This window comes from Pleurodeles waltl, chromosome 7 (genome assembly GCF_031143425.1).
Source record: "Pleurodeles waltl isolate 20211129_DDA chromosome 7, aPleWal1.hap1.20221129, whole genome shotgun sequence".
Taxonomy (NCBI): domain Eukaryota; kingdom Metazoa; phylum Chordata; class Amphibia; order Caudata; family Salamandridae; genus Pleurodeles; species Pleurodeles waltl.
In genome coordinates, this window is record NC_090446.1 from 1,538,576,051 (window position 1) to 1,538,591,085 (window position 15,035).

The following is a 15,035-nucleotide window of genomic DNA, read 5'->3' on the forward strand; positions in this document are numbered from 1 at the left end:
ATCACTCACACATCTACCAAGCAGCCGAGTTATGCCGTGTTGTACTGTGTAAGTATGTACTGGTGTCATACACTGCTTTTCATTCCCCCTTACAGGTCCTAAAGTGCTTGTGTTACCCTATCAGGCAGTGCTCTCCCTAAACCGTTCTCAAGTAAAACTATTCAGCTGTAGACAATCCAGGTTTATTTTTTTCCTTTCACATTCGAGTACTTTCAGTTCTATTTTTACCATTATAAACTCATGACTACAAGTACCAGAATGCAAAATGCTGAAATGCTTGAATGACGCATGTACACCAGAGGATTGGTAGCTGACAGTCTCAAAGTGTCTATTCTTTCTCTAAAGTGCTCTGGTTTGAGGTTGCACAAGTGCTGTATTCAGGGGGACATAACAAAGAAGATATCAGGGCAAAATAATATTTCATGCTTGTACCTGCCTGTCAACTTTCTATGAGGTAAAATTCATTTAGAATATCATTTTAATTCCACTTTACAGATGAGTAACACCCCAACTCCCCTGGATTGTTGTGTGAGTTGTTGTGCGAGATGGTGTATTTAATACACTTTACAACTAAGGTCTGAGCACTCACATACCATTCTACTCTAGACACAGGGGTAAAAAGCTCTACACCACCCACGGAGCATAAGCACCAAACAGTCTACTTTTTTGTGTTCAAATCGTTTTTATTGGTATGTGTGGGCATAAGAAAAAAGACCAACAATGAAGTAATACAGAGACCAGGTGACACACTTGTATGGACAGAAAAGTGGGGAACACACAACATCTATTGCCGTTATCGTATAAATTGTCCATATATCCATCAAGGTTGACCTGAAAATAATTCACATATACACATAAGACTGAATGTAGTAACCAATGATAATGATTGTGATCTTAAATATATACCGTGATTGTTACATGGAAGAAGGTGTATCATCTAGTCAAACAGGAGATAATAACCTCTAGGAAAGGTAAAGGGAAGGAAAGGAAAAGGGGGTAAAAAACAGGGGGCGTAGTCTTTGGTAGGAAGGTGTAACTAGGTAAGAGTGGTCTATAGTGTGGTTGTATAGCTGTAGTAGGAAATGCATTGAGTAGAGTTTACTTCTTTTTCCATAAAGTGATCTAATGTTCGCCAGATATTATTCGATGTCATTTGAAAGCATGAGGGCAATTCGACTAACTTCTTTGCTCCTCTTAGGTATTTTACCCATGCCCACCATGTGTACGGGGAGACATGTTTGTGAGATTTCCAGTCCACTCATACAACCTTAATCGCAATGCTTAGAAGGAGATCCAATAAGGCCACGTCATTTTCATCTAGATTGAGTCTGTTTGAGAGACTCCAAGGGCCGAAAATGATTAGTGGAAAATTTATGGGAATTGGTATCCCAAACATGTTGTTAATTTTATTAGAGCTATATGACCAATAGGAAGCAAGTTGGCGGCATTGGCGAAACATATGCACTAACCAAGGTGCCCCCACATTGTTCAGGGCCAATTCCCCGGACTTTGTGAGTGCGGGGACACCATTACACGCGTGCACTACATATAGGTCAACACCTTTATGTAGCTTCACAATGGTAACTCTGAATATGGCCATATACCATGTCTAAGATCATGGAATTGTCCCCCCATGCCAAATCTGGTATTGGGGTGCCAATCCCCTGCATCCTCAGGGCTCCAGCATGGACCCCGGGTACTGCCAAGCTAGCTCTCTGGGGTTTTCACTGCAGCTACCGCTGCTGCCAACCAACAGACAGGCTTCTGCCCTCCTGGGGTCTGGGCTGCCCAGTCCCAGGAAGGCAGAACAAAGGATTTTCTCTGAAAGAGGGTGTTACACCCTCTCCCTTTGGAAATAGGTGTTAAGGGCCTCGGAGGAGTAGCCTCTTCAGGCCTCTGGGAATGCTTTGAAGGGCACAGATGGTGCCCTCCTTACATAAACCAGTCTACACCGGTTCAAGGATCCCCCATCCCCTGCTCTGGCGCGAAACTGGACAAAGGAAACCGCAGTGACCACTCCCCTGTCCATCACCACCCCAGGGGTGGTGCCCAGAGCTCCTCCAGTGTGTCCCAGACCTCTGCCATCTTGAATGCAGAGGTATGAGCGCACAAGGTAGGCCTCTGAGTGGCCAGTGCCAGTAGGTGACGTCAGAGACCCCTCCTGATAGGTGCTTACTTGGTTAGGTGGCCAATAGTCCTCTGAGGGCTATTTAGGGTCTCTCCTGTGGGTTTCTCTTCAGATAACGAATGCAAGAGCTCACCAGAGTTCCTCTGCATCTCCCTCTTCGACTTCTGCCAAGGATCGACCGCTGACTGCTCCAGGACTCCTGCAAAACCACAACAAAGTAGCAAGACGACTACCAGCAACATTGTATCGCCTAATCCTGCTGGCTTTCTCAACTGTTTCCTGGTGGTGCATGCTCTGAGGGCTGTCTGCCTTCACATTGCACTGGAAGCCAAGAAGAAATCTCCCGCATCACCAGTCCTCTGGGTCCCCTCTCATCTTGACGAGCGTGGTCCCTGGAACACAGGAGCTGGATCCAAGTGACCCCAACAGTCCCGTGGTCCATCTGTTTAAATTTGGTGGAGGTAAGTCCTTGCCTCCCCATGCCAGACAGTAATCCTGTGTACTATGTGATCTGCAGCTGCTAGTGCTTCTGTGCACTTTTGCGAGGAATCCTTCATGCACAGCACAGCCCAGGTCCCCAGCAATCCTGCATTGCTCAACTCGGTAAGTTGACCACCGGCTTTGTGGGACACTCTTTTGTAGTGTTGAGATGACCACCGTGTTCTGATATCTTGAACCCCTGTTCAAGTGCTTCTGTGGGTGCTGCCTGCTTCTGCGTGGGCTCTCTGTATTGCTGAGCGCCCCCTCTGTCTCCTCCTCAAAGGGGCGACGTTCCTGGGCCCGGGCAGCACCCATTTTCTTCAACCGTGACCTTTGCAGTGAGCAAGGCTTGTTTGCAGTCTTTCTGTGTGTAAACAACTCTGCATCCTCCAGCACGCGGTGAGACATCTTCTGTGCAAAGGAGAAGTTCCTGGCATCTTCCGTTATTGCAGAATCTTCAGCTTCTTCCACCAGGAGGCAGTCATTTTGTACCTTCATCCGGGGTTTAGTGGGCTCCTGCCCCCCCTAGACACTTGCGTGACTCTTGCTCCTGGTCCCCTTCCTATGCAGGTCCTCAGGTCCAGGAATCCATCTTCAGTGCTTTGCAGTCAGTTGTTGTCTTTGCAGAATCTCCTTTCACAACTTTAGTGTGTTTCTTGGGAAGTAGGGTAACTTTACTACTACTTTTCAGGGTCTTGGGGTGGGGTATCTTGGACACCCTTAGTGTTTTCTTACACTCCCAGTGACCCTCTACATACTACACTAGGCTGGGGTCCCTGAGTGGTTTGCATTACACTTTCTTAGTATATGGTTAATGTTGCCCCTAGGTCTATTGCACCTTGTTGTATTCTACAGTGTTTGCACTACTTTTCTAACTGTTTACTTACCTGATTTTAGTTTGTGTATATATGTTGTGTATTTTACTTACCTCCTAAGGGAGTATATCCTCTGAGATATGTTTGGCACATTGCCACTAAAATAAAGTATCTTCATTTTAGTAACTCTGAGTATTGTGATTCTTATGTTATAGTGCTATATGATATAAGTGGTATAGTAGGAGCTTTGCATGTCTCCTAGTTCAGCCTAAGCTGCTCTGCTATAGCTACCTCTATCAGCCTAAGCTGCTAGAACACTACTAATCTACTAATAAGTGATAACTGGACCTGGTGCAAGATATAAGAACCATCATGAACCCACTATAAGCCAGGCCAACCTCCTACTATCAGTTGCCAGGAAATGGGGCACTTATAGCACTTGCACAAGAGGTAGGATCCCATTCGGATGTTTCCTTACCTTCAACAGGAGAACACCTACACTGCGTGTGCTGCTGTGACCTGTGTCTGGAACCTACCATGGCCTCTGTAACTGGGGAAGGGCCCCTCCCTACACTTCGGAGGAGTTGGATCGACTGGTGGATGGGATCCTACCCTAGTAAAGACTGCTGTATGGGCCTCCAGACCAACAGGTGAGTATAACTTGGGCACAATGCATGTTGGACGGATGCATGGAGATGTGTGTGTAAGCATCGTGTCATCGGGGGGGAATGTCTTGTGGTGCTGTACATGGTGTGTGCCGGCCGATGTGTGTGCCAAAGGTGATGGAAACAGGATTGGTGGGCCATATGTGTGGCAGGGTGGAATTTATGTGTAAGGGTGTTCTCCTGTCTGTAGTACCTCTGCAGGTAAGTGCCCATCAAAAGAAGGTATTATGGCATGCCATTGCCAAAGACGTGCGGACCCTGGGGGTCTATGGTAGGCGGAGCACCCACTGTCGGAAACGTTGGGAGGCCCTGAGATGCTGGGCATGGCCTCCCAACGAGGAAGTGGTGCTCATCGAAACCTGACCCCTCTAATGGCCTGCATACTGGCGGTGGCCTACACAGAGCTGGATGGGAGCTTGAAGGCATCACAGCAGCCATAAGGGGGTGAGTACAGTGGGCATTACTACAATAATTGGCAGGTGGCATGGGATCCTGCTGGTGGGTGTGACTTAGTGGGTGCCCCTAAGGCCAGGCCAAACATCGTAGCGTGATCCAGCTCAAGGGTAATTGGTGTATGGCAAATGCAGGTAACCTAGCTTGTTAGCATTCAATGTCAGTCAGGGCTTTGTGGGTACCAGGAGGGGTGCAGTTGGTGGTGTGTGGCCCTCATCTTGACGTGGTATCTAGCAAAATCATTGGCAGTGCAATGCATAGTGCTCAAACCTGATCCCTGTGTGTGACGGTGCTTTGTATGCCAACTGTGATGTTGGTGCAGTAACTGACTCAGTGTCTCCTTTCTCTCTCTCTCCTCCTTTTTTCTTCTGTCATCCTGGCCATGTGTGCATTAGCATCATCTGACGGAGGAGCAGGGGCACCGGCGACAGAGGGAGCTGCATCCCACCGGAGCCTGGAGGCAGAGTCCACCGACGCCGAGGGAACCAGTGGGATGGTGGGCGAGTGAGCACCACGGCAGAAACAGGAAGTGACAACACAGACTCAGATACCTCCTCCGATGGAGACAGGAGGCGACAACACAGACTTAGATACCTCCTCCGATGGAAGCTCCATGGTGGTGGTGGACACCTCTGTGACCACCCCAGCTGCAGGTACAGCCACCACCCTGTCCCAACACCGCCCTTCCAGTAGTCCCTCCACGAGTTGCCTGTGCCTGCTCACCCATGGGGGTCGGCATCTCCTTCGCCCCAGGCATCTCAGGCCCTGCCCCAGTGAGCCCTGTTACCCTGAGTGAGGAGGCTGTTGACCTCCTGAGATCCATCTCTGTAGGGCAGTCAACCATTGTGAATGCCATCCATGGGCTGGCATCCCAGATGCAGCAATGCAATGCATTCCTGGAGAGTATTCATGGTGGATTGGTGGCCCAACAGAGATCGATTCAGGCTCTAGCCTCCTCTCTGATGACAGCCATTGTCCCTGTTTCTACTGTCCCCATTCCAAATACCACTTCCCAGTCCCAGTCTCGTCAACCCCAACCCATTCCATGCACACAGACAGACGAGCATGCACATAAGACAACACACAAGAGTGGCACAGTCAAACACAGGTACCACAGTTCATCCCACAAGCACTCACGCAAACACCAGACAGTTGCAGACACAACCACATCTACTGCCTCCACTGTCTCCCCCTCTTCTTCCTCCACCTCTCTCACAGTCTCGTCCACCCTCACACCTGCATGCACTGCATCAACATCTACCACCAGCATCACCACACCAAGCAGCACACACACCTCACTAGCAGACACCTCCAGAACATCCATGCATGCGTCCCCTGTGTCCTTTCCCACCCTGTCTGTCCCCCGTGCTAAAGTACACAAACGCAGGCACTCACACACCCAACAGGCATCCACCTCACATCAGCACACTGCCCATGCACCTGCACCCAAGACCAGCAGATATACACCTCCAACAACCACTCCACATCCTCCACTCTCATCCCTCCTCCCTCATCCCACCCAAACGTCCCTTTTCCTTGCACAACTTGACCTCTTCCCTCCCTCTCCCCCCATCCTGCCAGTGAGAGCAACGACCCAACCCAGCACCTCAGCCAAACAATCCACACAGACAGTGGTGGCAAGTAAGTGACGGATCCCACTCCACCAGCCAGGAAGGTTAAGGATCCCACACCTCCTGCCATGAAGGGGAAGGAGCCCGCACCTCCTGCCATGAAGGGGAAGAAGCCCTAGACTCCTGCAAGGAAGGGTAAGGAACCCGCACATCCTGCCATAAAGGGGAAGAGGCCCGCAACCCCTGCCAGGAAGGGTAAGGATCCAACGCCTCCTGCCATGAATGGGAAGAAGCCCTCGAACCACTGGAGGCTGTCAGAGTGACACCACCAGTGGTCACGGGGCCCTCACCGCCAGGTGAGGAAGTGCATTCCTCACCTCCAGCAGAGGCTGCCCAGGAGACACCTCTGCCTGCCGACACAGTGCAGCCCCCACCTCCAGCAGAGGATGCCCAGGAAGCACCTTCACCTGCTGACACTGTGCAGCCCTCACCTCCAGATGACACAGTGCAGCCATCACCACCAGCGGAGCCATGTAGGCCACTTCCAGGAGCAGTGGACATGTTCCACACCTGACAGACTGTGGCCTTGCACTCCCCAGCATTGAGAAATGGGCATGGAGCCCCCTCCAGAACCAATGGGAAAGTCACCCACCTGAGAGACTGTGGCCTTGCACTCACCAGCATTGAGAAGTGGGCATTGAGCCCCCTCCAGAACCAATGGGAAAATCACTCACTCCAGAGACTGTGGCCTTGCACTCCCCAGCATTGAGAAATGGGCATTGAGCCCCCTCCCGAACCAGTGGGAAAGTCACCTACTCCAGAGACTGTGGCCTTGTACTCCCCAGCATTGAGAAATGGGCATGGAGTCCCCTCCAGAACCAGTGGGCTTGTTCCCGTATTCAGCTTAGGTGCTCCCCACCCCCCATACCTCTGAGGTGCCTGCCCACTTGCAAACTGATGCCCCTGCAGAGTTCTAGCTGGATGAAGTCAGGTTCAAGTTGGGCTTTGGACTGTGCCCTGTGGCCATGTGCGCCCTTAGTACATTGGACTGGGTATTGGCCCAGTTTTTCATACAATTGGTTCATTTGGTAGCTGTTTATATCAATACATTCTCATTACTGCATTCTTTTTGTCCTTGCATTATTCGGTCATGTATAGTGCGCCATTGTTTTTCATCTGCAGTTGGTTGTGTGTGTGGTGTGTGTGTGTGTGTGTGTCGTGTGTGTGTTGTGCGTGTGTGTGTCACTCTCGCTGTCCTCCCTCCTTCCCTTGTGTGCTAGGTGGCTGTACTCACCATTGTTGTCTTCGTCGTTGGTGTTCCAGGTGGAGCATGACGTAGATGAGCATCGGGAAGATTTGCAGTTCCATGGCGGTGCTGTTCTTCCCTGTGTCTCCAATGGTGAGTCTTTGCTCTTCTGTGATGTGTGTCCGCCAGGCTTTTGATGGCGTTGGTACCGCCCTGGAAATCGTGACGGATTGCAGGGTTAAAATATGGTGGGCGGTATTTTGTCTTTCGTCTGGCGGTTGTTGGCTACCGCCGAGGTCAGTGTTGTTAATACTCTGGCAGTTGGTCTGGTACATTGGCTGTCTATGGGAGTTTTCTCCGTCATGGTCATAATTTGACGGTAATTACCGCCAGCTTGTTGGCGGTATTACCACCACTTTATCACTCATCTCTAGAGTCATAATGAAGGCCATTATCTAGTAATATAATTGAAGTGTTTGTTGTAAACAAAACAAAAAAGAAAAATCTAAAAGATCTTTATTATATTTAGGGGGTCATTCTAACCCTGGCGGTCGGCGACCGCTAGGGCTAAAATGACGGAAGCACCGCCAACAGGCTGGCGGTGCTTCCCAGCCCATTCTGACCACGGTGGTAAAGCCGCGGTCAGAAAAGGGGATCCGGCGGTTTCCCGCCGGTTTTCCCCTTGCTGGGCTGAATCTCCATGGCGGCGCTGCAAGCAGCACCGCCATGGAGATTCTGACCCCCTTCCCGCCATCCTGTTCTTGGCGGTTTTTACCGCCAGGAACAGGATGGCGGGAACGGTTGTCGTGGGGCCGCCTAACAGGGCCCCAGCATGATTTTCACTGTCTGCTTAGCAGACAGTGAAAATCGCGACGGGTGCAACTGCACCCGTCGCACCCCTGCAACCCTGCCGTTCGGAGCCGGCTTCTGGGTTGCAGGGCCTTTCCCGCTGGGCCGGCGGGCGCTCCCTTGGCGGGCTCCCGCCGGCCCAGCAGGAAAGCCAAAATGGCCTCCGCGGAGCGGCCAAGTGACGGTTCCCGCTAAGCGGGCGGCGCCCGCCGCCCGCCAAGGTAGGAATGAGGCCCTTAGTGTCTTAGTGTATATAAATATGAGTGGATTGATGTGCAAGGTGCAGGATATATATCTATTCAAGGAGGACACTATAGAGCCTGGTGACTGAGTGATGAGAATCTGTAGATTTTGCAGTGTGGAATGACTTCTAAATCTGCAGTACAGGACTCCATTTCCCGAAACCAGAAGCTTCCTCCCATGGTTAATCTTTCAATTGCATACTTGGCTGCCAGTGGAGGCTGGTATTTTCAATTTGTGGGTATATATTCTGTGTGAATGTTTCTACATGTCACTAGAAGTGTTACTTGATTGTTCTATCATAAAGTGCAGCCCAGCAATACTACGTTTATGTGAGACCTCCTTGTTTTACTTTTCTTGTTGAACAGGTCAGTCTTTTCTTGGAAGAAAAAAAATATGCAAGTCATGTCAACAATATCTAGGAGAATGAGCCATCCCTAGTCATGTCTATGAAAAAAAAGGATCAAAATGGCCTACCCCAATGGACTAGAGAGGTGTTTTTTTAAAATAATGTTGGCCCTGCATGAGCAGAGGTGCCTCCATGAAATCCAGCTCCTGGACTTTGTGAGTGCAGGGAAGTTATTTTAGCCATGTACTACGTATGTCCAGCTACTAATGGTAACTCCGAAACTAAGCATGTTTGGTATCATGTTGGAATCATACCCTAACAATGTTGCCAGTATTGGTTGTATGATTCCACGCTTTCTGGGGGCTCCTTAGAAGACCCCCAGCTTTGCTCCTACCAGTTTGCAGGGTTTTCCCGGGCAGCCCACACTGCTGCCATCCTACAGACAGGTTTCTGCCCTCCTGCTGCTTGAGCAGCTCAAACCCAGGAAGGCAGAACAAAGGATGTCCTTTGGGAGAGGGGTGCAACTCTCTTTCCCATTGGAAATATGTGTTACATTGCTTGAGAGGGTAGCCTCCCCAAGCCACTGGCATGCTTTGAAGGGCACATTTGGTGCCCACCTTGCATAAAACAGTCTGCACCGATTTATGGACCTGCAGTCCCTGCTCTGGCACAAAACTGGACAATGGAAATTGGAGTAATCACTCCCTTATCCATCACTACCCCAGGGCTGGTGCCCAGAGCTCTTCCAGGTGGCCACTTGATTCTGCCATCTTGAATCCAAGGTGGGCGGATGCCTCTGGGAGCATCTGAGTGGCCAGGTCAGGCAGGTGACGTCACAGACCCCTCCTGATAGGTGGTCACTCTGCTAGGTGACCAATCCGCCTTTTAGGGCTATATAGGATCTCCATCTTGGGTGGGTCCTCAGATTTGACGTACAAGAATCCAGCAGGACTCCTTGCAACATTTACTTCGACTTCTGGCCACTCGAACTGCAACTGGACTCCACACGAACCTACAATCTGCATCTCCAGTGATGACTTTGCTCTTCAACTTTGTTTCTCCATCTCCTTCCAGCAACTGCAACATTTCCCAGGCTGTGCAAGTCTTCAGTCTGCACCAAGAAGCAAGAAGGAATCTCCCTTGGAGTAAAGGAGTCACTCCCCTGCATTGCAGGTACCAATTGAAATGACGACTGGCTGCGTGGGTCCTCTCTCCTGTAACTCTGTGTGGAGCCTGCAACACAGGTGATGGTCTTGAGTGGTCCCCTTGCTCCCCTCTATCAGCTGTCTGACTTCGGAGGCACTCAGTCTTTGCCTCTCCTTGCAGGACAGTACCCCTGTGCACTGTGACTCTTGCAGCTACCAACGCTTGTTGGCTCTTCTTCCAAGGGATCTTCAGGCTCTGTATAGCCCCAGCCTCCAGCACTCTTCTCTGCAATGCACAGTCTTCTGCCTGCTGCTTCAGCGATGTGGGACTCCTTTCCTGGTGTGCTGAGTGGGCTTCACTGTGAGTTGCCTGTGCCTGCTGCCTGCTGCCTGTGAGTTGCCTCTGGGGGCTGCATCCTTTGACTTCTGGCTCTTCTTGCTGCTGAGGGTCACATGGGACTCCCCTCCGTGGGTTGAGTCCCCTCAGACCTTCCTGGTCCCCAGCAGCTCTGCAACTCTTCGTCTGCAACTCATGCCTTTGCCAAGGCTTGTTGGGGGGTTTTCCACACCACTGACGGACTGCAACTCTTCTTCCGATGTGGGACATCAATGGCATCACTTCTAGAACTCTTCCTCTGCTCCTGTGTTGCATGCCGACTCCTGGTCTTCACCAGGACCTGGTCCAGAAGGGGGGGTATTGGCTCCTGCTCCAACTCCAACGGGACACTCCAAATAGAACTGGACTTGGTCCCCTTCATTTGCATGTCCTCTTCTGTCTGGACCCATCTTCTGTTTCTTTCATTCTTGCTTGGGTCTTGCACGGTCCTTTTACAAAGTTTCTCTGTGGGTTTGGGAAAAAACCGGCACTTACGTCTTCTCTCCTGGTGGTTTGGGGGCACTCTGATACTTACCTTTTGGGGTTCCTAGTTCCTCCAGCTCCTCTCTATAGATTCCACTTACAAGGGTAGGGGCCTGACTTTCGGTTCTATTGTTTTAGTATATAGTTTGGTCCCCCCAGGGTCTCTATTTTTTACTGTTATTTCACTGTTTTCTATACCTATTCCTGATTACTAAGGTGTACATAATAGAGTGTTTATTCACCTGCTAGTAGAGTATTGCCTATATAGTATTTTTAGTATTTGTGTCACTAAACTACATTTATTTTTATTTTTGTAACACTGTGTGTTTTTTTCATGTGTGTAAGCGCTGTGTGACTATACATGGTATTGCATAAGCTTTGCATGTCTCCTAGATAAGTCTTGGCTGCTCACCCACAGCTACCTCTGAAGAGCCTGCCTTCCTAGACACTGTCTACACCTCACTAATCCGGGATACCTGAACCTGGTATAGGGTGATAACACCATAGGTGCTCATCACACACTAGGCCCTTGTGCATCATTGTTTACCAAGACTCTCAAATATCGGCATTTTCTTATCTCAAATGACAGGCCTTCGTTATTAAAGGAACCTCTATGGGCTTACTGCTCTGTGGTTTAACCCTGTACCCGAGCCAAAAAATGCCAGAAGAATGCACCATTTTTATATGTAATCAAACTTACTTACTTTTTATAAATATTTTTGAACTGTGTGTGACCTCCCAATTTTGCTTTCCAGCCTAGATAACCAATTATTATCTTGGGAGTTTGTGGGTTGCTAAAGGCTTTTTAATAGATTACCTCAACAGTGATCTTCCTTTATGACAAGTGTGCCATGCTCTTAAAGCTGCAGAATGCTGTGTCTGTCACTGTCTCTCACTTTTCCCTAGTTCCCGCTACTCATGCACTGAATTCTAGTCTAACCCTTTTCCTGCCAGTTCTGAGATGTGTTGTGCTGTCATCTATTCCTACCACAAACAGATTTCACACTTGGTGAAGCAGATGATGATTAAGCACTGCAAAACTGTCACAAGAGAAGGATAAAAATTACACAGGCACTAACACTATCTCTCTTACCCTGGTCATGGGACATCATGATTCACAGTCAGTTTACACCCTGTACAAGTAGGGACCCTCCTTTTGGTCAGGGTAAGGGACACACTCAGCTTAGATAACCCTTGCCCACCCCCTTGGTAGCTTAGCACAAGCAGTCAGACTTATCTCAGAGGCAATGTGTAAAGTATTTGTACAAACACATACAGTAACACAGTGAAAACACCACGAAAGGACTCCACACCAGTTTAGACAAATAGCCAATATTTATTTGAATCAAACAAGACCAAAATGAAAAAAATCTAAAATACACAAGAGCATATATACATTTTTTAAATAAAAAAGAGTCTTAATACATAAAAATCAATAGATGCGTTGTTTTAGCAGAAAATACTTGGTATGCATCAAAAATAAAGCAGCTGGGATGATGGTCCGTCGGGAAAGAAGCAATGCATCGAGCCCGTGCATCGATTCTTTCTCTGCCAGGTAAGCAATGCATCAATTCTTTCCTCACAGGAAAAGGATGTGTCAATTTCTGGACAAGCAGCCTTGGGTCCTTGCAGTGATGTTGAAGATTTGATGCCCAGGGGCGAAGCGTGGAAAATCCGGACACAGCAACAATGATTTCAAGATGAGCTGATCTGGTGATGCATTGATTTCACTGGTGCTGCGTTGTTTTCTCAGCAGGCGCTGCATCGATTTTTCTGCTACTTGGCTCCAGTGTGTGGATATTATCTTAGGTTTTACCAGCTTCTCCTTCTAAGGGCCCAGGAACTGGATGTGGCACCACTTTGCTAGTCAGGGGTCTAACCAAGAGAGCCCAGATGCTGGCAGATGAAGTGTTCGATTTCTCTAAGACTTCTAAATAGGAGGTGAGCTCTGTACAAGCCCTTGGAGAAGCTTCCCAAGCAGGATACACAGCAAAGTTTATTCTTTATCCTCTCTGAGGAAGAAGCTGCAACTGCAGGCCAACCCAGCAAAGCACATACAGTAAAGAGGCAGTACTCTTCTTCACAGCTCTTCTCCTTGGCAGAGATTCTTCTTGATCGAGAAGTGTTCTAAAGTTGGGGGTCAGCAGTCCAATAGTCATACTCATTTCTGCCTATGAAGTACGGAAACTTCAAAGGAAAGTCTTTGCAGTGCACAAGACCCTGCATCTTCCTTGCTCTGCCCCAGACACACTCTAGGGGGTTGGAGACTGTCTTGTGTGAGTGCAGACACAGCCCTTTCAACTGCAGGTGTCAGCTCCTCTCTCCCACTCTGGCCCATGGAGACTCATCAGGATTTGCAGGACACACCTCAGCTCCACTAGTGTCACTGACTAGGGTGAATTCACAAACACCCCAACTGTCAGTCTGAATCAGATGTGTATTCAGCAGCCAGGCAGAGGCATTGCATGGTTAAGCAAGAAAATGCACACTTTCTAAAAGGGGCATTTTCAAACAGACCATCTGAAAAACAACTTTACCAAAAGATGTTTCTTTAAATTGTGAGATCAGAGACCCTACACTCCAATCTCTATCTGCTCCAACCGGGAAACTACATTTAAAAGATAATTAAATATTGTTTTCAATGGGCCTCAATGGGATTAGCGTCAACATTTTAGACACTAGTCATGCAAAGCTCCGAACTAGCGTTAAAAAGTTTGACGCTAGTTTCCCTAACTAGCAAAAAACAAATACAAATTTGGGAAAATAGGTAAGAAAGGCCAGGAAACAATAAATTGAATAGTTGAAGAAGGGAGGGAAGAAAAGAAAATGAAAAGCGGAGCAAGGGAGAGGCTATAAGGTGCTACCACAGTATAAAAAAGGGAATAAAAAAAGCAACATTCAAAAGGAAGAATTGTATTTTTAACGTAAACACAAGGAGATGTGATTGGTTAATATAACAGACACTAAAATAGAAAAAAGGACATTTTGAAAACATAAGCAAAATACACAGTAAAGAAACCATAGAAGGCTAGAATACTTATTGTTTATGAATAAAGAGCAAAATGAACAAGACATGCAAGCACCAGAGGTGGAGATACCTTTAGGCGTGATAAGGTGTTGCCTCACTACCATTGCTCCTCTCAGCCTTGGCCTTGGTGTCGATCATAAAAGGCATATGTAAAAATTAACAGGCAACCCAATCTACTGCTTCCGTAACCACCACAATCCCTTCCTCTTATTTATTTAACCTCCATCCTAGTGTCCTGTGTACAAATAAATTATCATTCTAAACAATATTGTTTCTCTTCTACCTTCATATATTTTCAGTACCATCACCCTAAAGCTATCAGCAAAGCCTTAAACTCTGCACCTCCCAGAGATGCAAACTGCACAGGAATCCTGGAGAAGCCCAACCGGGCACCACCTTTGAGATCTTTCATCTTTACTCCTCACTTCCTGCTCACCAAACAAACTTTAAGTAAACCTAGTTTCCATCCGGCCTTTCGCCACACGACGTGACCCTTTAATCACCATTGCAAATATGTTTTTAAATCCTGTGTGAAATTGGGATATTGTGAGCCATGGTCAAGCAACAGTCACAATCCCTTGCAGGATGAACCACAAAAAGTCACTAAATTAACCTGTGCTTAACCCTGGGTAGAGTGACACAAAGAGCAGTCATGCTTATCTCAGGGGCAATGCGTAAAGTATTTATGCAGAACACAAATGGTAATAAAGTAAAAACACAACACAAGAAAAATCCAAAAGCAAAATAAACTACATTTTAATACATTTGTTCAAATCTCCCATTGTTAGGAGGTTTCTCAAAGGACTAGACCGCAACATCATTATGGCGACCACGAGGCCGACGCCCACGGAGTCAACTGACGGTGCGCAGGGGTACTGCTCAAAGAAAAATCTCTGGATCCAGTCTGATGCCTGGCGGAAATTCTAAGGTAAGGAATCTTCAACTGGAAGTCTCTATCAGATATAGGGCCAGATTTATGGTGGCCTTGTGCCGTTCCAACGGCATATTAGCATAATTGTTTTTGACGGTAATGTGGTGTTGGAAGTGGAAAAACGCTGCGCCATATTTACAAAGTGGCGGCAGGCATAATGTATGCAAGGAGGGCATTCCGGAGCTGGGGGGAGCGTAAAAATGGCACAAAGGAATCTATCAGATTTTATCAGCATTTTTTAACACCTGCTAAATGCAGGCATTAAGAAGAAGCTCC